Here is a 25,835-nt window from a genome sequence, read left to right as displayed (position 1 = left end):
GCCAATACATTTGGTTTCCTTTGAAATCTTGTGTATTTTGTGTCTAAAACCTTCTGGGGAGGAATCTCTAGGTTCCACCAGATTCTCAGAGGGTTCCATGTGCAAGGAAGGTTCTAGAGGCTTCCTGTGGGAGATCATCCCTCTTTGTGGAGAATGATGATTGCTGTAAATGGTGTCTCTCTATTAGGATGTGTGCTCTTTGGAAGAAGGTACAGCACTGGCTAGCCTTTGTGGCCCGCGTGTCCCAGGGTTTTGCCATTCTAAGCACTAAGTCAATGATCATCCATTGATTGCTCTGCGAAACGAAGGGTCTCTGGTTGGTTGGTTGGTTGGTTGGTTTTTCCCATGTCTGCCTGCCTGCCTGCCTGCTTTCTTTCCTGGATCTTCAAAACAGGGACAGTCACTTGCTCATTCCTCCCATTTCACACTGGATCACCAGGTAGGAGCCGCACATCGTCGGTGCTGTTGGGGCTGCCGTAGTTTTCAACAGGGAAAAGTCTGAGACATTAACCAAAGGGGCCAAAAAGGCATCCGCAGCCTCGTCCGGCCTCTGCTGAAAGATCTAAAGCCAGAGAGTGAGAAGACGAGTAACACAACCCTCAACTGGCACAGACCCAGCAGGCACCGTTCACACTCGCAGAGCCAAACAGTGTCACGGCAGCCAGGGCAGGGAGGGCCACTTCTTGACTCAGGTCTCCAAATGATTCAAACGGCTCTTAGCCCAGGATGCTAGAACACTGTGTTCTTTGGCTGGGGGAACTCGATTCTGATTGGAGACGTCCTCCTTTCCTCAAGGCCCCACCTGTGAGCCAGGAGGAAGGAACTGGCAAAATCTTCCCAGAAGCCCAGCATGAGTTCTCTCTCTCGAGCACATTCTGACAATTGTCCTGAGAACCCAGACCGGAGAGAAATGGCAAAGCGAGCCAGAACCAAGAAAACGGAACCTTGTTGTTTTATTAACAGCTGCGGATTGACAACAGCATCATCTAAGCTTTTAAAAGGCTTGGCGGTTCCCTGTGCTCAATAGAACCTAAGGCCCAGAGGTTGGACCTCGTCTCCAGGAGCTAACAAGGACCTGCTGGATCCTTGGTCCCTAGTTGGAGGTGGGGGGGGGGATCAGAAATTGTCCTGTCAAAATGCCAGCAAAAGAGGTCCTTGGGACTCCCAAAGCAGCCTGTTACCCATGAAACCAGGCTGCCCCTTGTTATTAGTAGGCATGGTGTCAAGCCCTGTGGCACACTTAATAAAACATTCTTTCTCCAGTAGCATCTTCCATTCATCCATTATTCTTTGGAAAGTGATCTGGAATCAGGAAAGCCTGAGTTCAAATCCAGCCTCAGATACTTCCTAGCTATGTGATCTTGGACAAGTCATTTATCCTCTGTTTACCACGGTCTCCTCATGTATCAAAAGGGGATGGCAGCTACCTCTCCGGGATGCTGTGAGGACCCAACGAGATCACATGTTTATAGTTCTTCACAAACCTTAAGGTGCTCTCCAAATGCTAGCTATATTACTATTACTATGCCTGTTATGAAATCATCTTAGAGCAATCTTGCATAGTGCACAGATCTCCCGTCTTCTATACCCCACTGTTGCCTCTCCAGGAGATTAAATGACTTGTCCAAGTGTGTACTGATCCTGTTAGCAGGAGAGCTAGAACTCAGACTCATCCATGTTGACTTTTCCCATCTGCCTTCTGTTCTCTTGGAAGGCACCTCAGCCCCTGTTCCCAGGTTTTCACAACAGCTTGCACAGAACCTGGAACACAGTAGGCACTTAATAAATGCTGATGGATTGATTGCTTCTGTTCTTAGACAGGGGCTAATGTAGGAAACAGATGGACCAGGCTGGATGGGATCAGACAAGGAGATTTTGGTGAGTCCAAAGACCTGGATAAGGGATAAGAAATACCAGGAGGTCCCTCAGCCACCAGTGTTGTGTTTGCTCTTAGTGAATCTCAGAGCTCTACATCCATGTAGGTGGGGCCAGCTCTAAAACTGGAGATACTAACACAGACAGGAGGCCACACATGGGGAGCAGGTATCTAAAAGGGGTAGTCCAGGGGCAGCTGGGTAGCTCAGTGGATTGAGAGTCAGGCCTAGAGACAGGAGGTCCTGGGTTCAAATCCAGCCTCAGACACTTCCTAGCTGTTGTTATATTGAATCTCTGGGAGCCAGGAGTTCACTCTGTGATTGACAGGTGGATCCGTTGGATGCCACAGAGAGGCATGTGGACAGGAGAGGGCAGTTGGCCCGGGGTGGGGGAGGGGGGTTATAAAACCACCCTGGAAGCCCTGGCAGGGGTTCTTGGTTCTTTCCCTGTCCCTGAGACTGGAGATCTGTGGATCCTGGTCTTTGTGGGATTGAGACTTGCAAATTCAACCCTGCAAGCTCCTCCTGTTTGTTCCTGTACCATCAACAACCTGTACCCAGATCACCATCTCTGATTCTGCTGCCCCTAGATAGCAGGAAATCCATCATCTTAGTCATCTAGGCTTCCCAGGGTCTGGGAGGGATCCGGGAAGTGGGCAGGAGAAGAAGAGGGTGGAAAAGGGGTGGATATCCCAATCTGGTTAGGCTTATCATCTAGTGAAGAAGAAACTGAAAGATTATACAGCAGTTTGCCTGCTCTGGTGTGGCTGTGGCCAGGCTGTACCAGAGAGAAGCTCATCATCTTAATTCATTCACTTGCCTACAGTTTAGAGATTCATCATTATCATTTCAAATTAGGGTCTCCCAATACCTCCATCCAAACCCATCATCCTCCTTTGTTAAATACAACCAAAGTTTAAAGTACCTTCCTGAAGTGGTTGTTCAAAGCTTCTTTGGGAAGGGAGAGACACAGTCAGATTCCAACGTTACCCAGCTAAAGAGCCTGTTATATAATATCAATTAACCCCAGGTGGGTCCTGAAGGGATAACATCCATTGACCTAAAGGATCCTGCCTGGGCAACTGTTATAAAGGAGGGAAGTGTCATCCCATCCTCTCTCTATACTCCATCTACCTACATCTACGTCTAATAGATTGGAGTATCAGTAGTGGTCTTTATTATAACACTGTGTGACCCTGGGCAAGTCACTTGACCCCCATTGCCCACCCTTACCACTCTTCCACCTAGGAGGCAATATACAGAAGTTAAGGGTTTAAAAAAATAAATAAAGGGGGTAGGCCACACTTGGAGTCCCAGAGATAGCTGAGGTAGGAGGGCAAAGGCAAGTTGTGGGCGGTGACACAGTACAAGGGACCAGTGCTGACACCAAATGAGGATCAGAGTCCCAGAGAGAACTGTAGACACATGGAGTAACTCCAGCATGAGCAAACAGGGCTGTGGTCCCTGGCGGGGAGAGTACAGTCTGCCTGCTCTCTACCCTAGCTTTATTCTCTTGTTGAGCTAAGGGGGCGAGCTTCAGGCAGTGGGGAGCCTGCATACTTAGAGAATCAAAGCCCCACCAGTGAAGCAGAGAAGCCATGCTAACAGAACTTGTATCCAGCAGGAATCTGGAACTGCTCCATCAGAGATTCTGAGTCCTTGGCCAACAATGATAGCCAAAGGTCTGGGCATCTAGGACTGCAGAAAATAAGGACTCCATTTTCTGAGCCACTTCTGAGGGAGCCATTCTACACCTTTTGGGAATGAGGCAAAAACTGAACTGAGGGCAGGCTCCTTGAGGCCCCTGCGGTCCAATCACCGGTCACTTGTCTGACCCCAACTTTGTGTTTCCTTCATCCACTTCTCCCCTAGTGTTTGAGAGAAAACAGCTTGCCCCTGGCCTTCTTCACCAAAGGGGGGACATTGAGTCAGCTGCTGCCATCACAGAATCACAGTGTCTGAATTGGAAGGGATTGTATTGGCAGTCATTTAGTCCAATCTATGACTGAAAAAAAGAATGTTGTCTAAAACATGGCAGAGAAGTGGCCATCTCCCTTTTGTCTAAAGCAGGGGTTCCCAAACTTTTTTGGCCTACTGCCCCCTTTCCAGAAAAAAAATATTACTTAGCGCCCCCTGGAAATTATTTTTTTTTTAAATTTAATAGCAATTAATAGGAAAGATAAAGGCACCTGTGACCATCACCGCTTCCCTGGATCGCTGCAGCACCCACCAGAGGGCAGTGGCGCCCACTTTGGGAATCACCGCTCTAAAGCCTACCCATGATGAGAGACCTACACTACCTGGAGGTGGGCAGCCCATTCCACTTTGTGTTAGAAAAATACTAATTGTTGATTTTTTTTTTCCACATCGCAAACCTAACTCCAGAATTTTTTTTTTGAATGGTTGGGATAATCCCATCTTCTCCTCCCCTAATCTTTGATTCCCAAGTACTGGTTTGGGACCACTTCCTGATTTCTTATCTTGGCTCTACCCCTCCAAAGCTCCTACCCTATTCAGTACTCCATTTTCACTGTAGCTAGATGACAAAGTAGATAGAATATAGGAGTTGGCAGTAAGAAGACTTGAGTTTGAATCCTGATTCAGACACTTGACACCGAACAAGTTATTTGGCATCTCTAGGCCTCAGTTTCCTCATCAGCAAATGGGAATAGTCATGCTATCTATCTTATCTCAGTAAGGATTGTAACATCCATGATCCTGAGAGGGGTTTAAAGCTGCATCACAGAATTCCATAGTGCCCCCCAGAACTCCAAGGGAGGGGGCAATTAAGGGCAGTTGGAGACCTCGTATAAAAGCCAGGTCACTCTTCTTACAGGGCTCTTGGTTCTTGGCTCTTGGCTCTTGGCTCTTGGCTCTTGGTACACACTCTGTGTAGCTTCAGGGGCTGAGGCATTCAGTCTTTGACATCCAGGGGCTGCTTAACTTTGATAGCTATCCTCAAGATAGACCTTCAAGCAAGATCTACTATCTACCCTCAGATTTAGCTGTATAGGATTTAGAGGAAAATTATTTAGGGGTTTAGATAGGCGTCCAGCTATTCAATACACATTCCCACCCCCACCCCCCAGGGGAACGTGCTGCTAGCCAGCATTTAGCAGTTTCAGTTAGTTGACCTTCCCTCATCCTTTCTTAAACCAGTTCCTTTATCCCTGTTCCAAGAAACCATTAAATCCTTTGTTCTTTGGATATTGAGCCTGTATCCAGTTAAATTGGGCCATACTCACCATCTCTCACTTCACTAAGCCAAGTTCTCCATCCATGCTGGAGCTGGTCTCTGTCTCTGTCCTAAGAGCCTGTGCTCTGATCTGAAGAAGACCACGCCTTATTTATTCCTATCCTGTGGGAGAATAATTTATACAAAAAAGTTATTATCTCAAGGGGCTTAGTCCCTGTCCATTTATCATCTTAGCCCAGAATTTACCAGGGTTAAATAGCCTCCATAGCCAGCTCTGGGGATATTCGGTTAACTGTTTACAACTGCTTCCAGTGTGGGGGAGGAGGAGGAGAACTCTACTTGCTCCTGCCCCTCCCATCCAGTTAAACTTGCCTACTTCTCCCCTGATCTGGGCCTGGGAGAAACCATTGCCAATCTGACCCAAATCCAACAGGATCAAATGAGATATGTGTAAAATGCTTCACCAACCTTAAGACTATTCAAATATTAGCTCTGCTTGTTGTATTACGAAACTTCTTTTTATATTAGACTTGTTTCTTTCGCATCTGATCTTCCTGCACTCATGAAACTCTGAATTCTATAGGAAGATACTACATTTGTGCCAATTTGTATTGATCCAATAATAATTTTTTAAGGACTTTCTTATGTGAGACAGTGGGCTGAGTGCTGGGTATACAAAGAATGTGCTTGTCCTCCCAGGGCTGATGACTTCTTTTCAAATTATCCCTGATGTTAGGCCCAAAGGAAGAGATAGCCATGTCCTTTGTTTCCCACTGACATTTTACTCTCTCCTTCTTTCTCCATTGAAAAAGCCCTCCTCTTCTGAGGCTGATTGAATCCCTGATGTAACCCTAACCAGATGCTTGATGACAATGCCCAATACCCAGATTTTGCTCCTTTCTTCCTCAAGGTGTCCAACACCTAACTCACAGTCTTCCTCTCACCCTTCAACCCTGTCATTCCTCTTGAAGATTACAATACACAATTTAAGGTCACCTAAATACTCTAGCTTTCCAGGTCACCCACCTACTCACTTTCCATGATCTACATTTTTTACACCATCTCAGTCACCCACAGCAGGGTCACACCTTCAAAATGTCCATCATGTATAACTAACTAACTGGGTGACCTCCATGCTGTTGGTCTCTGAAATGACTTTCTTTGTAACTTACTAACTTCCCATCTTTCCCTAACCCTAAGTTCTTCCAATCTTGTTGTTTCTGTCTCTCCATCCATATGTCTTGTCCTCCTTTGATGTCTCTGCTTCTACTATTTCCTTACAGTGTACTACAAATATTTCCAGGGCTCTCTTCTCCTGAAAAAAAAAAAAAACAACAGAAAAACAACATAATGCTTTACATCAGTCTTCTCATCTTCTCGAGCTACCAAACTATATCTCTTCTATCTTGTACAAAGTCCTAGAAAACAACTGTATACATTCACTTCTTCCCACTCCCTTTTTAATACTGTATAATTTAAACTTTGACCCAGAACTCTACTCAAATTACTCTCTCTAAGGTTACCAATGGTATCTTTTAAAAATAATAATAATAATGTTAATCTCTTTTGTTTTTATGTCACATAGTATCCTCTTTCTCTCCCTCCCAGAAAGCCATTCCATATAATAAAAACTAAATGCATATATTACACATATATAATAACACATAACATATAATTATAATATGATAATATAATATAATATATATATCATAAAGAGAAAAAGAGGGGGAAATCAGTAAACCTGAAAAATACATAAAAGAATTCTGAAAATGGACTCAGTGGTCCATGCTATGGACCTCGCACCTCTTCAAAAAGTGAATTGGGGATGGATTCTCATCTCTGTTCTTTAGGGTGACATTTGCTCTTTCTAATTCTATGACCATCAGTTTCCATTATTTTGTGGTGGTTCTTTCCACTGACATGTTATATGTCTTGTGTATGTAGTTTTCTTGTTTTTGCTATCTTGATTCTCTATCAATTCATGCATGACTTTCCATAGCTCTCTGTATTCATCACATTGCTCATTTCTTTTATCCCAATAGGTTCCATTACATCCATATCCCACAATTCTTTTGGTCATTCATCAGTAGATGCACATTGATTTCATACTAAGGGATTCTCTTTTTTAATTCTTAACTTCTGTCTTAGAATTAATACCATTTATATCATGTATTGGTTTCAAGGCAGAAGAGCCATAATGGATAGCAAAGGGGTTAAGTGACTCACTCAGGGTCACACAGCTAGGAAGTATTGGAGCTTTGAATCAAAGACCTCCCTTCTCCAGATATGGGTCTCTATCTACAGTCACCTAGCTGCCCCATCAATGATCTCTTTATTAGAACATTCCATGATGCTAGACACTTAGGTCTCATTCTGCCTGAATACTTTGCACAGTTAAAGTTATTGGTCACTACTCCCTCCTTTATATTCTCTCTTCCTATGGTATCAAGAACATCTTTCTTGGTTTTATATCTGATATTGTGGCTAATCCTTCTCAGGCTCCTTTGCTAATTTAATTGAAATCGGATTCTAAAATAACCCTATTTCCTTAATTTAAAGGGTTATTAAACCGGTGGATCAGATGAATTAGATAGATTTAATTTACTAAGACTTAGCAAAGTAGTTGATAGAGTAGATCAAACTATTTTAATTGGGGGTGAGGGCTCTGTGATCCAATGTTAGTGATCTCCTTGTGGTTCATCACACAAGATACCTATCTCCTGACTCTTAGCATTTTCGTTAGCTACCCTCCATTCCTGGAATCCTCTCCCCCCTCATCTCTGCCTACTGGCTTCCCTGGCTGCCTTTAAGTTCCATCTAAATTATTAGCTTCTATAGGAAGCTTTTCCTAATCTTCATTAATGCTAGTTCATTTTCACTATTTATTACATCAAATTTATTTTATGTCTTGATTGTACATAGCTATTTGCATCATCTCTCACTTTAGAGTATGAGTTTGAGAGTGGAAACTTTTCCCCTTTAACTTTTTTTGTAATCCCAGAGCTTTCCACAGTGCCTAACTCTTAGTAGACTTCTAGTAAAAGCTTTTTGACTAACTTATTTACTGAGTATTTGACTAAATATATGTTACAAAATTTTTTTGTGTGTGTAACTATGTCTGCCATGGTGGGGAGGTAGGAAAGAGTGAAAACACAGACTTGTTAAATAAATGAAATAAGATTTAATTTTGAAAAGATAAAGAAAATGGATCAGATGTGGAGGGGAGGGAGAGAGCAAAGGACTCAAATGTGTCCAATTTCTCTGACACTGGACTATTTACTTCCACTTGGAGATAAGAAGGAAACATCTAGGAGGACATTTTGGGTTCAAAAGGACCACTGACCGATATGTTGTTGTTAGAGATATGTCCCAGTGTTCTTTCCCTATTTGGGTAGGGGTTTTATTAGATCATTGATTTAGATCTGGAAGGATCCTCAGTGGAGACCTAGTCCATCACCTTCTTACCTGTAGGCAGGTGGAGGTAAACACTTCAATCTCAGAGAGAACTTTGAAATCAAATGTTTTGGGGTCATAGAGATATTAAGTGACTTGCCCAAGGCCATACAGTTAACAAATAGCAGAACTCAGATCCATATGACCAACAGATTTATAAATCAGAATCAACCAGTGTTTGGTTGATGCATTGAAAATATTAGATGACACAATAGTCTAAGAATCTATTTGCTTTCACAGTGTTCTCAGGCCAGAGAAGAATCTGCTTCCTTTATAACTTCTAAAAGGCAAAACAAACTAGAAAATTGACCAGGTTTCCTGAGGAATTTGGTCTAGTCTTTGCTGTATTAAATATAGATAGAATTCTATAGTTTGATCAGAGAAAGAAAGAAGGGGAAAGGCAATGCCCTGATCTGTCAGGGAGGTAGTTAAGAGTCAAAGACTTTGCCAAACAGACATCTTTATGCCTCTGGAGGAATATGAGGTGGAGAATGAATGGCAAACTGGGAGGGAAATGTCAGTGTGGTGGCAGAGTCAAAGGAAGTCAGAGTGGGACACTGCCTGGTGCTGGATCCTCCAGCTTCTGAAATTCAGGTTAGGGACTCATGATCACTGCTTCCAACTTCTAATAGCAACTTGGTGTCAGGAAATTGCAACATCTGCAAAGAGAGATGGCCAAAGTCCTCCTCTTCAGTTTGTATTTTCTGTCCCTGACCTTATGTCACACTTTGGATATCCCATTCCCCAACACATGCCTTGTCCATTTCAAGAGACAAAATCACAGGATGATTGAAGGGGAAGGAAGCACAAAGATCACAGCATCGACACCCTTAATTTTATAGGTAAGGATTCTGAAGCTCAGAAATTGAGTGATTTGTCTAAGTTTCCTCAGAACAAAGACTTGAAGCAAAGTCAAAGGATCTCAAGAGTTGGAAGGATCTCAGAGCTGTAGGTTGGCTATAGATGATAAAGAATTCCCTTTACAATTCACCCAGTAAGTGATCATCCAATCTGTTCTTGAAGGCCTCCACTAAAGGGAAGCTCAGTACCTTCCAAAGCATCCATTTCACTTTTGGACAGCCGTAGGACATGGGAAATTTTTCTTGACACCAAGTCAAAATTCACCTGTTGGCAAGTACTTCTTAGATGGCAAATACTTAGTTTTCACCTGGATTAAGGGCCTCTCGATGCTCTATCCTTCTTTCTTTTTCATTTCTCATTGCTGATCCTCAAGTCCTTGTAAATTATGAGTTAAAGATTGATTGCCTCTGTTATTTATGGCTAAATTCTATTTGGACCATGCTTGCCCTTAATTCCTTCTGCTATTTCAACTACATATAATTGCCCTTCTCGCCATTCTGAACCATCCTTTTAGATTGGAAGAAGGTCCTTTGAGAGAACTGAAAGATTTCTCTGCACAATCATTAGGAAATTCTTGTACTGATTCAATCAGAAGGGCCACTCTTTTTCTTCTAACAACTAGATAAATAACAGTAGTAATGACAGCTACTCTCTGGAAAAGTGGAAAGAGATTTACACAGGGCAGGGGTAGAGTAGCATTTTTTCAATGTTAGATACTTGTCCCTGCATTAATAAAGACATTAACAACAAAATAGAAACCTTGCACACAGCTGGATATTTTTCATGACTCCCATAAATCTGAGACTCAAAAGGGAAAATGGAAAAATCTCCCTGAAAAGCACCCACGCGCTAACCTCACAAGAGTGCCCATATTCCCAGATGCACAGAGAGAAGTCGTATTTTACACAGATGCCTGATGAGTTTGGCACAGAATTGCTCTCACTAAGGCAAGATTGTGAGGCAGACAGCTTGAATTCTTGGCTCAGCCAATTCTGACTTGAGAGTTTCAAGGATGTGCTCACTTGAATGTTTGGAAAGGTATGGAATGGGGAGGTAAAGGATGAGAAAAGGAGAAAACTAGGTGAGAGGAGCAAAGAAGTCTTTGATGGCAAAACTAATGTTCTGATTTAAGCCTGAACTAGTAGCTCAGTTGTCTGGAAAAGAGTTTGAATTCAGGCCCTACACTTGAGAAAAGACCACATCAAAATTTGGATCCTTTCATCTAGCCTTTGTTTGGGAGGATCTGTACTTCGAATATGAAGCTCTGTCCTTCTACTTCTTCATCTCTCACAAGGCCACTGCTATTTGTTGTTATTATTGTTGTTATTATTGTTATTATTTTGTGCTGAGGACCAGCAAAGTTGTTGCCCCCGATGGAGAGGCTAACTGTAAACTACCAAGACCACCAGACCTGGAAATGTTGGTACTCCTGGAATATTTATAGCCATAGAATTACAATCACATATCTCTGAGGACCTCAGGGTGACCCAAATCTAAACAGGAATCCTCCCCACCCTATGCCCAACAAGATTTCATGCAACCTTTGCTTGAAGACCTCTGCTGAGTGAAACCCATCCCTTCTAAAAGTGTACCAGTCTACTCTGAGATGTCTTGAATGGTGAGGTAGTTTGTCCTTCTACTGAGATAAATCCCACATCTCTAATTCATCCATGCATGACTACTGATTCTATTCCCAGGAATAAAACAAGTCAATTTTAATTACTTCCCAACATAACAGTTCTTCAAAGATTTAAAAAATGCCTCTCATATACCCCAATCCAAGATTTTTCATTCACTAGGCTAAACAACTCCCATTTATTTAACCAAACTCATGTGGAATGTCATTCATTCCTTTCACCAGCCTTGTTATCTTCTTCTGGATGACTCTCTCTCTCCATGGTTCCAAAAAATGTTCCTCTATATTGTCCTTAGAATAGCCTGAGGGATGTCTATAGGGTGTGCAAGGAGGACTAGCACCTCTGTGGGGGAAAGTCAATGTTCTGTGCACTATGGCACCACTTAGCTCTCTAGGGAGAGCCAATACTTCTTGTGTGAGTGCTTGTTGAGCTCTTTTCAGACCTGCTCATTGAACTATGTCTATGTTGGTGAATCTATAACACCTGTGCCAGAAGGGGGCTGCTCCACTTCCCCTCTCCATTCCTGCTTGAAGATATTTCTCACGTGACCTGCCTCTTTGCCAAGGAAACCCAGTTGGAACACTTTCTCCCTCCCCTATATGGGGTAAGGTGTGTGTGTGTGTGTGTGTGTGTGTGTGTGTGTGTGTGTGTTTGGGCCTCAAATGTGATATGAGGTTTGTAGTTTGGGCACTCAGTCTCCAAAATGTTCACCATCACTGACCTATGGTGTCCATATGTATCCCAGATATCATCTGTGGCTCTAAGAAGTGACCACACCTTAGTAGAGCCATCTCAGCAGATGATTTAAATCAGGTTGAAGGTAACTGACAGGACACAAACCTATTAGTAACCTATGGGTTTCTACACTCTAAATATGTGAAAGCTTCCCTCAGGAGAATAGGCAGATGAAAACAATTTGTTCCAAAGCCATGAAGGCACCTGAAGCAGATGCTATGGAATGCTTAGAGTCTGGTCAGACATCAAAGATGCCAAGATCATCTACTACATCCTAGGCCATAGCCAGTCATCCTGAATTTTTGTCTTGCTACTGGATCCCAGTGACATTGCAAGAGAGAGTGAGGTTGATAATTTTGTGCAACTCTGCCTCCTGTAATTAATAAGTGGGTCAGGGTCCTTATGCTGGTATTAAGGCTAGCAGGGGGAAGGTGCTGGTAGTAAGGATGGAGTGAGCTGTACCCAGGCTGGGCTTGAAACTTGTTTATAAATGTAACAAGGATTCAACCCAGGTAACTGAGTGACAAGAGAAACCTCACTGCTTGCCACCAGGCTCCTTTAAGATATCAGGTAACCTGCCCCTTCCCTGCTGAGGAAGTAGCTCCCTATTGGTGTATCAAAGGTTGACAAGAAGTGGATGTTGAACTTCCTGCCCCTCAGCAATGGAGTTTGTTCCAGCCCAAATGGCTCAGAACCCTTCCTGTTGCTTGCTCTCCTTGGCCTTGGATGGTAGGCAAATAACCACAGAATTCTCTGGTTAAGGCTAAGGCGTTTATTGATAACAGTATAAGGGAACAAGGCAGTGGAAAGAGGGTTACGAAATACTGCAATCTGACGGTGAAAGATTATCTGACTAAAGTTGGTAGAGATCCTATTTGGATGGTCTTTGCTGACCCAGGACAAGCAGCCCTGGGTCAGAGTGATGTGGTCTCTGGTTGATGAATAAATTTGTTCTTGGACTAAATTTTGCCAGTGATGATAATAATATTATTGAGTTGCTCTAGAAGATAGGTCTTAAGACCCTACTCTATTCTAGGCCTAGCTACCCACGTTTCACACTCCTGCCACCCAGGGCCCAAGGGGTCGGGTAAGGGGTAAATGAATGGTCAGGGCGAAGTCAGGTAAGAACAGAACCCAGCCCTGGGTCTGCAGGGCTTTTTATACCCTTGGTCCCACCAGCAGTTAATGTGTGCTCTATGGTGCATGCCACCACCAACATTCCATCCAGGGCAACTGACAGGTTGCCCCCAAGCCAACATGGCAAGGTTAAAAATCCTATATTACACTCCATCATCTCATGATGTCATTGATCCTCTTCAAAACAAAGGACAAACAACAATAACCATGGAAGAACCTGAAATGCCATTCCTACTTTTTGATCATTATCTGGTTCTCTACCCTTGATCTTGTAGACTGTAATCTCAAACTTGCTTTATTTTTCCAAGGAAGATCCCACCTTTTGGTATTCTACACTCAGGCTACTCCTAATTCTCCCAGCTTCTATCCCTCTGACTCATCCATTCATCCCTTACTAGACCTAGATCTAACTCTCAATCTCTCAAGCTGAATCTGGCAATACTGATCCTCCTAAGCTTCAGATGTTCCTGCCCTCTTGAATCCTCTAGTCTTGGCTGACTTTGGAGGCCACTGTCTTTGCTCAGGAATGGTTGGATTTTATTATTTTCAACATTTAATTGGCTCTTGTAGTCAGCCAGTCAGTCAACATATATTTATGAAGTGCTTACTCTGCCAAACATTGTGTTGTCCTACACTGGAGAGGGAAGAAGACAGTTTACCAATCTGGTGATTTAGCTTGCCTTTCCTTTCTCCCTGATTTTTTCTCTTCTTTTTTTCTTTCTCTTCCTTCTTCCTCTCATTTTTACCTTCACTAAGAACAGTTCTCATTCCATTTCTCTTTATTCCATTCCTACCATAAAACTGTATAACTATCATATTGAGAAATCTGCTGATGGGAATTCCCAATTTAGTTGTTTTCCCCATAGTGGGCATGGAATGTAGGAAAGAGACATTGCAATGAGAAACAAAGATAACACACATAACAGAGGATCTGTGAAACTAGAAGAGAACCACAGATGTTTGGGGCTGGGTTTAAAAGTCTAGTATGCCAGACACTTAGCACACCCAGCAATTTAAAAAAAAAATTGATAGACTCTGCAAATCCTGGCAGTTGGCTCTGCTGGGAAAATCACCTCTCTCTTGTTTGACTGGATTTCACAGACTTAAAATTGGTAAGGACATGAGAGGCCACCTAGTCCAATATTCCTAGCTGATTTTTACCAATGACCAAACTGTGGCTCACGGACATTAAGGGACTTGCTTAAGGTCACACAGTTTGTAGGAAGCTAAGTCAGGTGTCAATTCATCATAATCTCAAATCTCAAAAAAGGCAAGTTTTTGTTTCCATTCGCTAGCTCAATTAGGCCCCCATTTCTGATTTACTATCAGTGCTCATTTACAGTCCTGAGATCTGAAGTCTCACAGAAGGCTCTTTCATCTTCCTAAACACATTGCTACATTTGGAGGAAGGTTGTTGTATGGCTGTATTTTGGAAGTTACAGGGCACAACCACTCTATTGCCCAGCTCAGAAAAAAAATAGTCAGCTTGTTGTCCACTACAGAAGTCTGCCCCATCTTTTGTCAAGCTAGAAGACAGACTCAATGATTCCAATTCCTTCCCCTACAGTTTTTTTTATGAACAAGTGTTCATTCAGGTTGTTATGGCCCTTTCCTTTGAAATGAAGACATAGTCCTTCAGGATTCAAATGGGATAAATCTGTAGCCAATAAATTCTCTCCAAAATGAAATTCATTCTAAAGGGTATCAGAATACTCTGTGTGTGTGTGTGTGTGTGTGTGTGTGTGTGTGTGTGTGTGTGTGTGTGTGTAGTATGTGAATATATGAAAGTTTATGAGCTGATCTATGAGCTCATATTTCTCAAAAACTTGTGGTAAGGGACATCTTTCTGCCTGACTATAAATCAAAATGTGGCTTGGAGCATGGAGAGATTCCCTTAATTATCTATGGTCAACAGCTATGTCCGTCTTGCACCAAGCTCTTTGTGCCTTCAGATCTGTCCCTCTAGCCACTGTCCCATGTAGCCTCTTTTGGGAGTTAATACACAGAGGAGAAATACTCTCAGAGTGTTTCAGAGTTAGAAGGGAATTGATAGCCATTTAGCCCAAACCATGCACAAAAGAAATACCTGCTGGGACATACCATAAGGAGCAGAGAGAGGACCTAAGTTAGAGTCAAGAAGAACTGGGTTCAAATCCTGTCTCTTACAGTAACTGACAGTGTGAAAATCACTCCATTTTAATTTTTGATGATCAGTTTCTACCTAGCAAAAAATGAGAAAAACAGGGTCAATTAATCTGTACAGTCTCCACTTGGCAGGATTATTGCAAGTCTTCCAAGAGCCAATGGCAGCAGAGGGCTTTATAAACAACTGCAAACCCTATAAATGTCCATCCTTATCAGTCCTACTCTATTTTGGGGTCTATAAGTTTCAGAAATCCAATGGGAGTTTAAAGAAGGGCTTGTGGCAGTTTCTGTGTGGACATGTGGGAATTAAAACCAACTCTTTTAGGGCCAGGCCTGCTGGATGGTAATGCCTTTAAGACTCAAGGGCTACATTCTCCACCTATCAGATTGGTTCAGTTAGGCATGCCCTTCACCAGAGGCTTTTCAGAAGATCTTCACCTTCCTGGACTGTCTTCCTTCTGTAGTCTTCAGACCTCCTCTAAACCAGCCTGCCCCCAGCTTTGGCTTCCTGCTCTAGTCCTCATTTCCTCAACCCTACTCAGCTGTCTAATTCTGGGTCAACAAGGCAACTGTTGGGACTGCCTCTTGCCCAGAGTTTTGGGTCTTCTTCCAACCAATGCTTGGACGTCATGCTTTGTTCATGGCCCTCTAGGTAGCAATGACATTTCCCTCTGGGCTCATCATTCACTAGCCTCAAAATGGAAATGAATATTATTATCATCTTATGACCCCAAAAACTTCCCTCCCAGCTCAGGAAGTAGCAGAAACCCTTCCTGGCTGCCATGTAAAAAAAATAGTATAGAATTCTTTTATGGGGCTTGGAGCCTGGGAGCTTTGGAGGCCTTGACAGGAGAAATGATTGACTCTGGAAGCTACCTCTTCAGCCTCTCAGAAGTCCAAGGAGGGTTCCAGGGTCCCAGGTTCTTACATTGTGTATGAAGAGAATGTCCCAGAGTTCCTGGCACGATGTTAAGCATTCTCTGGGACTCAGAATAAGGGAATGTCAGAATCTCAGGATTGAAAGGGGCCTCTAGGGCTATCTAGTCCAGTCCACATCCACAAAAGAGTCTCCTGCATGGCAAGAAGCCTAATAAAGGGGTAGCCATTTTTCTTTTGACCATCTCCAGTGAGGTGTTGGGTTTGACTTTCCCCTGAGATGATCCTCTGTAATTGTGGCTAGCACTAATCGTTAGGAAGATTTTCCCCCTTGACATCAAGGCACAATTTTTGTTTTTTACAGTGTCCACCGATTACCTTTCTGGAGAGTGGCTAATCTCATGCCTCATGAAACACAGACTCCTACTAAATCACAATGAGAGAGAAGAGGGAGCATTTGGATGCTCCACCCCCACCCCAATCTGAAACTTTGGAACAGAGCAATGCACTTTGGTCCAATCCCAGGGTTGAGTTTACCTTTTGGTGCCAAGTGAGGAGATTCTGAGATACAGAGCCCAGCTTAGTTGCTTCTCCCACTTCTAAAGAGTTTCTGGGTAGCAGAAACTCTACCTCTTAGTCCTTATCTAGCTGACCTCAGTTCCCAGCTCCTCTAACCCCTCTGAGACTGAGGGACATAAAAAAGGATGCCGGATTCAGCTGCCCCCCATCCAGTATCACAGACACTGCTTCAGTGTCCCAGACCAAGACTTCTGGCAGGTATAAAAGCAACATCTCACATCAGGCATGCTTGCTGAGTCTGATTACTCCTATGAGGCTGTTTACATGGCTCTTGTGTTCAGGGTCAGGAGGATTACTAATCCTACCAACTGCAAAATATAGAATAGTCCATCTCAGCCATGCCTAGTAGTGCCTATAGAGACAAGAGCCAAAGACAAACAAACAAACTCAGCTTCTAACAAAATGGAGACATCTTGGAAGGTAAGATAATTTCAGGATGAGGTATTTCCAAGATAACTCAATTCCACTATAATTATACATTGTATTATAGAAGAAAGGCACACAGAAGCCACATTAAATCTAAGATTCAATTGAAAAAAATAAAAGAAATAAAAGATAAAGAATGAAACTAAGACTTGAGAAAAAAATTAGAAGAAGAATCAAGAACTCATTATCTTTAAAAATTGATATATTTAGGGGGCAGGTAGGTGGCTCAGCCAGGCCCAGAGTTGGGAGGTCCTAGGTTCAATTCTGACCTCAGATCCTTTCTAGCTGTGTGACCTTGGACAAGTCACTCGACTCCCATTGCCTAGCCCTTAACACTCTTCTGCTTTGGAACCAATATACAGTATTAATTCCAAGATGGAAGATAAGGGGGAAAAATAAATAAAATAGTCTGATATATTTAATCAAGGCAACCCTTTTTGTTTAAAAGTTTTAGCATGGCAGGACTTGTGCATTCCTTACTTTCAAAGACTCATTTCATTAACTGATGAGGAATTCAATTGACTAGTAGGAAGGGCTTTTTTTCTTGGTACAAATTAAAGCCAGTAAGTTATTCAAGGGGAAAGTATTTAGCAAAAGTCTAGTCTTCCATACTGATGTGTCCCTTGGACTATGAATATTTTAATGAATTCTAATGAAAGTTTTGCTTTTCTCATCAAGGATAAGAATGTGTTCTAAGTATCCCTATATTTCCAGATAATGATGCCTGGGTCATTTGTCTACTGTTCCACCTTAAATGAATGATTCTTCTCCATCCTACCGGTAGCCTGGAAGTCCATCTCTTCCAACTGAGGATCAGAAAACAATCGGAATCCAGCCAATGCTAAAGTTCCAATGCCCCAGTTGAAAATTGAAGGAAGGTTAATTTGGGGATTTCTTTATTGCTAGTCTTTGAGTTTCTAACTAAATATTATTTTTATCATATTTGACTCTATGTCAGCATTTTTCTCTCTTCCTGCCTTTTGGGAATTGCCTTAGGTAGTAAAATCAACTCAGTATCGAAGAAAATATTCTTCATCTAAAATCCTGTCTCCTGGAGAATGTAAAATTCTTGTGAGCAGGATTCTCCCCACCCCCTTTTTTTGGTCTTTGTATCCTCAGAATCAAATGTTTCTCCTAACATATAGTAGGTCCTTAATTGCTGCTTGTTAAATGATGCAGAAATTTATCCTTTGTTATAAAAGCTTCCTAGGTCTAAAGATCAAGGCTCCCCAGTTTCAGCAAGAGTGGCACAGTTATAGAATGTTTTCCCAAAACCTAAATCTTTCATATTTTGATCTTTCTCTGAGGATGCTACGCCCCTTGTAACTGTTTCCATTGGAAACCTGATTTTCCATTCTCCCTAACATTGCTAAGAGGAGGTGATTCTGCTTCTTACTTCCCATAGACACTTTTAAAACTTTCTGAATTTACCATGCCTCAATGATCTTTCATTTTATGAAGACCATATAATCCAATGTGCCACCTTCCCCACCATCTTTGTTGCTAGCATTTACTGATCTCCAGAACAATCTCCCAACTCTCTCAAAGACGTTAGGACATGCTTTATTATAGCCTTTGCTTTCTCTCATCTTTGGAGAATTCCATAGTCAAATGCATGGTCTCTAACAGCCTAAATGAAGAATTTTTAACCTAAATACAGAATTTCAGCTTCACTGACCTTCATGTAATATCACTTCAGTCCCACATCATACATGATCTTACTTTGAACTTCACAATCTCTCAGAATTGTATTCCCTCCACTATCAATTAAATTCCTTTTAAAATTGTCATTAAAATGAACTGGAGGAATTCCATGTGAACTGGAACAACTTCCAGGAAATGACATAGAGTGAAAGGAGCAGAACCAGGAGAACCTTATACACAGAGATGGATACACTGTGGTACAATTAAATGTTTTTTTTTTTTAAACCCTTGTACTTCGGTATATTGTCTCATAGGTGGATGATTGGTAAGGGTGGGCAATGGGGGTCAAGTGACTTGCCCAGGGTCACACAGCTGGGAAGTGGCTGAGGCCTGGTTTGAACCTAGGACCTCCCATCTCTAGGCCTGACTCTCACTCCACTGAGCTACCCAGCTGCCCCAGTACAATTAAATGTAATGGATTTCTCTACTAGAAGCAGTGCAAGGATCCAGGACAATTCTGATCCTGGACAAATGAGAAAGGATGCTGTCCACATCCAGAGGAAGAACTGCGGGAGTAGAAATGCAGGAGAAAAACATATGATTGATCACATGGTTTGATGGGGATATGATTGGGGATGTAGACTAAGCAATCACCATAGTGCAAATATTGATAATATGGAAATAGGTCTTGATCAATGACACATGTAAAACCCAGTGGAATTGCGCATTGGCTAAGGGAGGAGGGCGGAAGGAGGGGAGGGGAAGAACATGAATCATGTAACCATGGGAAATATTCTAAATAAATTAATAAACTTAATTTAAAAAATAGTTATTAAGATCCTACTATGTGTCAGACATCGTGCTGTATTCTGGGGATATGATGAAAAAACAAAAAATATCGGAGATATGTAATTCGTATACAAATAAGTATCATTCAAGGGATATTTAAAGAGGGAGTGCACTAACACTTAGTTGATCGGTGGGATATACAGTATGTTCAGGGAAGACTAAGACCTCTGGTGTGAAGGCTTGCCCAGATCTTTTGAGGACTGCTTTCCTCCTTGGGTGCCCATCTGCAAGTCAGCTTTCACCTGTGGCTCCAAGAAGCTGGAGCATGCATGGGAGTTCCACCTCAATAAGTCATCTTGGCATATTGGCTTAACTACATTGAGGGCAACTGACAGGCCTCAGACCCATTGGTGAGTTTGGAGGGTTTCTACCCTAAGCATGTGAAGACTTCCTCTAGCAGAAGGACCACATGAGAATAGTTTGTTCCAGTGGCCATGTAGGGGACTGAAGCAGGCTCCATGGAGTGCTTAGAGCTTGGTCAGACATGGAAGATGCTGAGGTCATCCACTACATCCCAGGCCATCCTCTGCCATCCTGACTTTTGTCTTACCACTGGATTTTAATGACTCGAAGAGAGAGTGAGGCTGACGACTGTACAAGTCTGCCTCACTTAAATCCAAACTATGAATGAGTCAAAAGACACTACTATGGTGTCATTGTGGTCCTTTTTGAAAACAAAGGGCAACAACCAATCAGCCAGCTTAAGAGATGAAGGATTGAGGGAGAATTTGAGGCAGATGAGAGCTTAAGACACAGAAGAGAAAGGAATGTATTTCATGCTTGGGGAACAAACTGTGCAAATGAATTGGAAACGTCAGAAAACAACTCATGGTTTGTGTGGAAAATAATGTGACTCCTTTATCTCTACCTAAATCCATGAGTGTGTGTGTGTGTGTGTGTGTGTGTGTGTGTGTGTGTGTTGGGCACAGATATGTAATTTCATCAATGTAGGGAACTTTTGGAGTATACTTAACCTCCACTTGGGTAAGTAGTGTACAACTTAAAAACATAGCTACCTGAGGTACTGAGAAGGTGAGGGACTTAGCTATGGTCACCAAACTAGAATAAGTCAGACCAACGACCTGACTTATAGATCTCCCATAGATTTCAAGGCCAACCTTCTGGGCATTCTACCAAGATCTCTCTTATTCCTATGATGGGACATTTTGAAATAAACCCAAGTTGTAATGTAGATGCCCCTCATCCTCCATTCTCCTTCCTGCTGACCTCTGATTCCTCATCCATAAATAACACAGACTTTCCAATTTATCTTCTTCTGCTCCAAGATTTATGAGCATCATTAAAGATATAGAGATAATATGCACATGGGCACACCTGTACACACACACACACACACACACACACACACACACATCCCAAATTTATTTTGTCCACTATAAATTCATAGCACACAACCTTCACCATCCTCCTGTAGTTTAGCTTTATTTCTATGCTCAATGACTTCTTATTTCATTGACCACAGGAGCTGTTCCAAATTCTTTCTTTTGTCCTCTCATCCTGAGTCACACATGGCCTCCCACACTTCTAGAAGGTAGTTAGGTTTCAGATCTAATGACAAGGCTGAGCCCATCTTATGGGAGCTACCTCAGTTTGCATTTATTTTTGTAAAATCCTTACCTTCTATCTTAGAATCAATACAGTGTATTGGTTCTAAGGCAGAGAGTAGTAAGGAATGAGCAATGGGGGTTCAATGACTTGTCTAGGATCACACAGCTAGGACATTCCAAGGTCAGATTTGAACCCAGAACCTCTCATTTCTAGGCCTAATCCACGGAGCCACCTAGCTATCCCTTCCTCCCAATCACTTAATCAGTTCTTCTACTTGTGTCCTTGAACCCATTGCTTTCTGTTTCTTCCAGACCTGGTTCTTTGAGTCATTCTCTTTCTCCCTTATTTCTCCTGCCAATTCTTTTCTCACCCTAAATTCTGCCAATGAACATGCTCAGATTTTCCCAATCCTAGTGTAACTCCCATTAGGAAATATTTGAAAGATGCGACCAGGAAATAACTTTTGTTCCATCCATTCTATGTAGTTACCATTTCACTTTTCTGTTCCCCTGCACTGATCGACTTCTTGCAATAGTTACAGCCATCCACTGTCTCCATTTCCTCATCATCGCCTTCCAAATAAGCCCTTCCACATTTATCTCTATGCTGAAATGCTCCCTCAGCTGTCACCTATAACCTCTTTATAAAAAACAAACAAACAAACAAAAAACCCTTTACTTTCTATCTGAGAAGTGAAACTAGACATCAGCTCCAAAGCAGAAGAGCCATAAGGGCTAGGCATTGGGCGTTAAGTGATTCACTCAGGGCCACACGGCAAGGAACTGTCTGGGGACAGATTTGAACCCAGGAACACCCATTTCCAGGCCTGGCTCTCTATCCACTGAGTCAGTTATCTACCTCTCTGTTACATTTTAATCACCAAAATCCCATGGCCCTTTCCCAGTTTTTATTCTCCCAGAAAAATCTTTCCATAGCTTGTGACCCTGTTAGCCACCTCTCCCCTTTGCATGTTTTCCTCCATCCTGAGTCCAGAGACAACACTCTGTTATTTTCCTCTTCCTCTAATTACTCCTTCATTTCTTTCTCTGTTGTGGTCTCCTCATTCTCTTCAGGGCCTCTTTATGTGGGCATCTACCTTGACCCTCCTCTTTCTCCATTCCTCTTCCTTTGACAGCATCTTCGGCTCCACAGGGTCAATTGCTAGCCCTGGGCATACTCCAGTGTATATTTAGTCATGCTGCTCCCCTGCTCAGACATGTTCAAAGATTCCCTATTGACTACCAGACAAAGGGAAAGTTTTCTGCCCAGAACTAATTCTTTTAGCTGTTTTTACAAGAAGACTCTCCCCTACCTTTAATTCCAATCTTTAGTCAACATTAGCACTGCTGCTCCCTGTCCCTCAGGCTCTCTGCAGTCTTGGATCCCTAAATATTTATGAACTCTCCAGCCTCTGTGACCTTGCTCACATTGTTTTCCTGGTGGGCCCTCCCTCCTCATCTCCCTCCTTGGGACTTAGGACAAAGAATGTTATTCATCCCCAGAAAAAAGAACTGTTGGAGCCAGAAAGAAGCAGATCAAAGCAGACTATTTCTCACTTTAGTTTATTTGGGTTTTGATTTTATGCGATTCTTCTCTTATAAAAATGAACAATATGGAAATATTTTTCCATAATAACACACATATTACCCAGATCAAATTGTTGGCTATCTCCAGGAAGGTGAAGGACACAATTGGGATCATATGACTTCAGGTAACTTATGTGGAAAATTGATATTACCTGTAATTGGTAAAATGAAATATCTTTACAAAAATTAAAAATAAAAAGAAGCCCTCCTTGTTCTTTGGCCAGATAGATCATACAGTGGATAGACACCAGGCTTGGAGTCTGGAAGACTCATTTCACTTAAATCCAGCTTATCCAGACACTTGTTAATCTAAATTATAAAATAAATATAAACTTAAATGCAGACACTTATAAGCTATGTGATCCTGGGCAAGTCACTTAACCCTGTTTGCCTCAATTTCCTTCCCTAAAATGATCTGGAGAAAGAAATGGAAAACACTCCAGTATCTTTACCAAGAAAATCCCAAATGGGATCACAGATAATCAGACATGACTGAAATGACTGAAATGTGTTTTTTAGAGAGCAGATCAAATGTCACTTGCTTCTTGAAGCCTTGTTAGTAAGAATTTGGGGGGCAGCTGGGTAGCTCAGTGGATTGAGAGTCAGGTCTAGATTCTGGAGGTCCTGGGTTCAAATCTGGCCTCAGACACTTCCCAGCTGTGTGACCCTGAGCAAGTCACTTGACCCCCATTGTCCACCCTTACCACTCTTCCACCAAGGAGCCAATACACAGAAGTTAAGAGTTTAAAAAATAAAAAAAAAATTTAAAATTAGCTCTTCTGAACACATAATTCTCTGTTTTACACCTGGATAATATAGAATTGCACTCCTCAAAATCATCTATAAGATCCATCAGAGCAGGGATTTCGTATTGTTCAGACTCTGTATCTTATCGTTATACCCTGAAGAGGTTTTTAAGTTGTATTTAGAATTAGATATAATTCTCCAGTACACTTGGACAACATTGTACAATAGGATAATCTAGGGGGGCCTCATTCCCTAACTCCTCTACAAGGAAAGGGAACATAGTTTCTTTAGACTTTGTACATCCTCCGTGTCCAGTGGCCCCAAGCACCATCTTCAGGAGGTGTCATGTTTTCCCTCCTCAGACTTCTTGGGCTACCATATTTTTGTCATCTAGCAAAACTTTGAGGGTTTGTTTTCTTTTTTGTTGAGAAAAGAAGCAGAAAGTTTCTGAGTCTGAATTTCCCTGGAAGCCAACTCCAAACAAGATCACTTCAAATATCAACAGCAAGTCCTCAGCATGTTTTCCCTGAGCAATCTTATCTGGCCACCAGCAGAGCAGATGAACTGCCAAGGCTGCAGATGTCACCTTGTGGGCACCACAGATTGGGGGAGCTGAGAAACATGCAATTAACTACAAGGCATCCAGATTCTCTCACAAACAAGAGGCTGAAAAACAAATCCCCCAAAAGACTGTTTCTACTTCAAGGTTCAGTCATGGCAGTCTCTGTATCAGGCATGTTTTTTCCTGGTTCTCAGTCTCTGGGGCTTAATGTGACTCCCATAGGGTGTCATTCTTCTTTGGGCAAAGGGATCCAAGAAAGCCCATGAGTAAATAGCTATTAAGGGTAGCCAGATGAGATGTAGCCAGACTTAGTCTTTCTCTGCATGATAAAATCATCCTGGATTTGTGGTCAGGCAAAGTGATCCATCAGCTGGCTGTGCCCACCTTCTTTACTGACTAATCCAGACATAAAAGCTCTATTTACTGTTTTGTTAAATTGACATTAAGTGTCACTGTGGGAATTAGATCAACAGACAAAGAGGTTTTGAGGAAGGTGGCAGGGGCTCCAATTCCAGTTTGACTCCTCCCAGCTGCATGACTATGAACAAGTCACTGAAGTTTTCAGAAGCACATTCAATTAATCTGTAAAATAAAGCCAACAACACATGTCTAATTTCAGTGGCACAATGGAAGACAATAGCAAAGAGCATAGGTTCTGCTACACTGAGAAGGCTATGGATCTTGTTGACCAGTTGGTTCTGCTTCTTAAGATATAGCTAATCTAGAACATGGAAATCTGTCACTGTGATTGGCTGGCTACTTAGAGTCTTTACTAAGGTCTTCTGCCATGGCCCATCATGAAACCAAGAACAGCACTGAACGGTCATCAGTCCTGTAAGGTCCTTCCTACTTTTCCATATGCAGTGGAATGTGGATAGAAAAGGGGAGAGGGGGGCTAAGAGTTATATTTAGGAGAGTACCTAAGACTCAGCCACAGAACACTCACTAATCTTCCTTGATGGAAGGAATTTGCCCACAGAGAATTTATTAGACCCACAAAAAAAGCCAGTCTTGATTCTCCCCCCCCCCTCAATATATAACATTCAGTTAGCTGTTGGGAGTCTATATCTGTGGGTTTCTTGATCACATGAAAAGAAAAGTCCCATCAGTCAATATTGACCTTCTTATTCTAAATGTAACCAGAAGGCAGGAGGAAGCCACAAACACGAGGACGATGGCTTCTAAGTTCTCCTTGGAGAGGCCAACAAAGGAGTAGAGAGATTTGATTAGATTATGTATCCTAAGGCAGCAAGAAACACTGTTGGATGGGATGCCTTCATCTTGAATTCCACCATTTTGAATAAGTATGTATGTGCAGAAAGACCAACATGAAACCAATTAGACCTTGTGCGTCAGCACCAGTCACACAGGATGGAAGAGTGAGACCTCGCATTAAGAACACTGTGAGAATCTCCAGATTAAACCCCACCTACTTTAATACTATGACTTCAATGCAAAGGTAGGTATAGGGAAACATATATTTCCCTGTTTAAGTTTTTTTTTAATTTTTAAATATATATTTTTAAAGGTTGAGATTATAGCTTAGAATTAAGAAATGGGAGAGACAGAAGACTAAAGGACTAGCAGAAGTTTCATGCAAACAGATCATCAGTATCTTCTTGGAGAAGGGTGATAGGAGGAGGCCTTGAACATTACTACCAAAAAGGAAATTGACTCTAACCATGTCACTTCCCTGCTCTGGAAGATTCAGTGACTCTCTATTATTTCTAGAGAAAACATGCATGTTTTGTGACATTTGAATGCAAATAACAGAGGGGAGCTAGGTGACTTTGTAGTAGTGTCATATCTTGAGATGAGAGGTCCTGGGTTCAAATCTGAACTCAGACACTTCCTATATATGTGATCCTGGGTAAGTCACTTAAACCCCTTTATCTAGCCCTTATCAATCTTCTGCTTTGAACTAACACAGAGTATTGATTCTAAGATGAAAAGTAAGGG

This window comes from Gracilinanus agilis, chromosome 3 (genome assembly GCF_016433145.1).
Source record: "Gracilinanus agilis isolate LMUSP501 chromosome 3, AgileGrace, whole genome shotgun sequence".
Lineage (NCBI taxonomy): Eukaryota > Metazoa > Chordata > Mammalia > Didelphimorphia > Didelphidae > Gracilinanus > Gracilinanus agilis.
Note: the sequence above shows the minus strand (reverse complement) of the source record.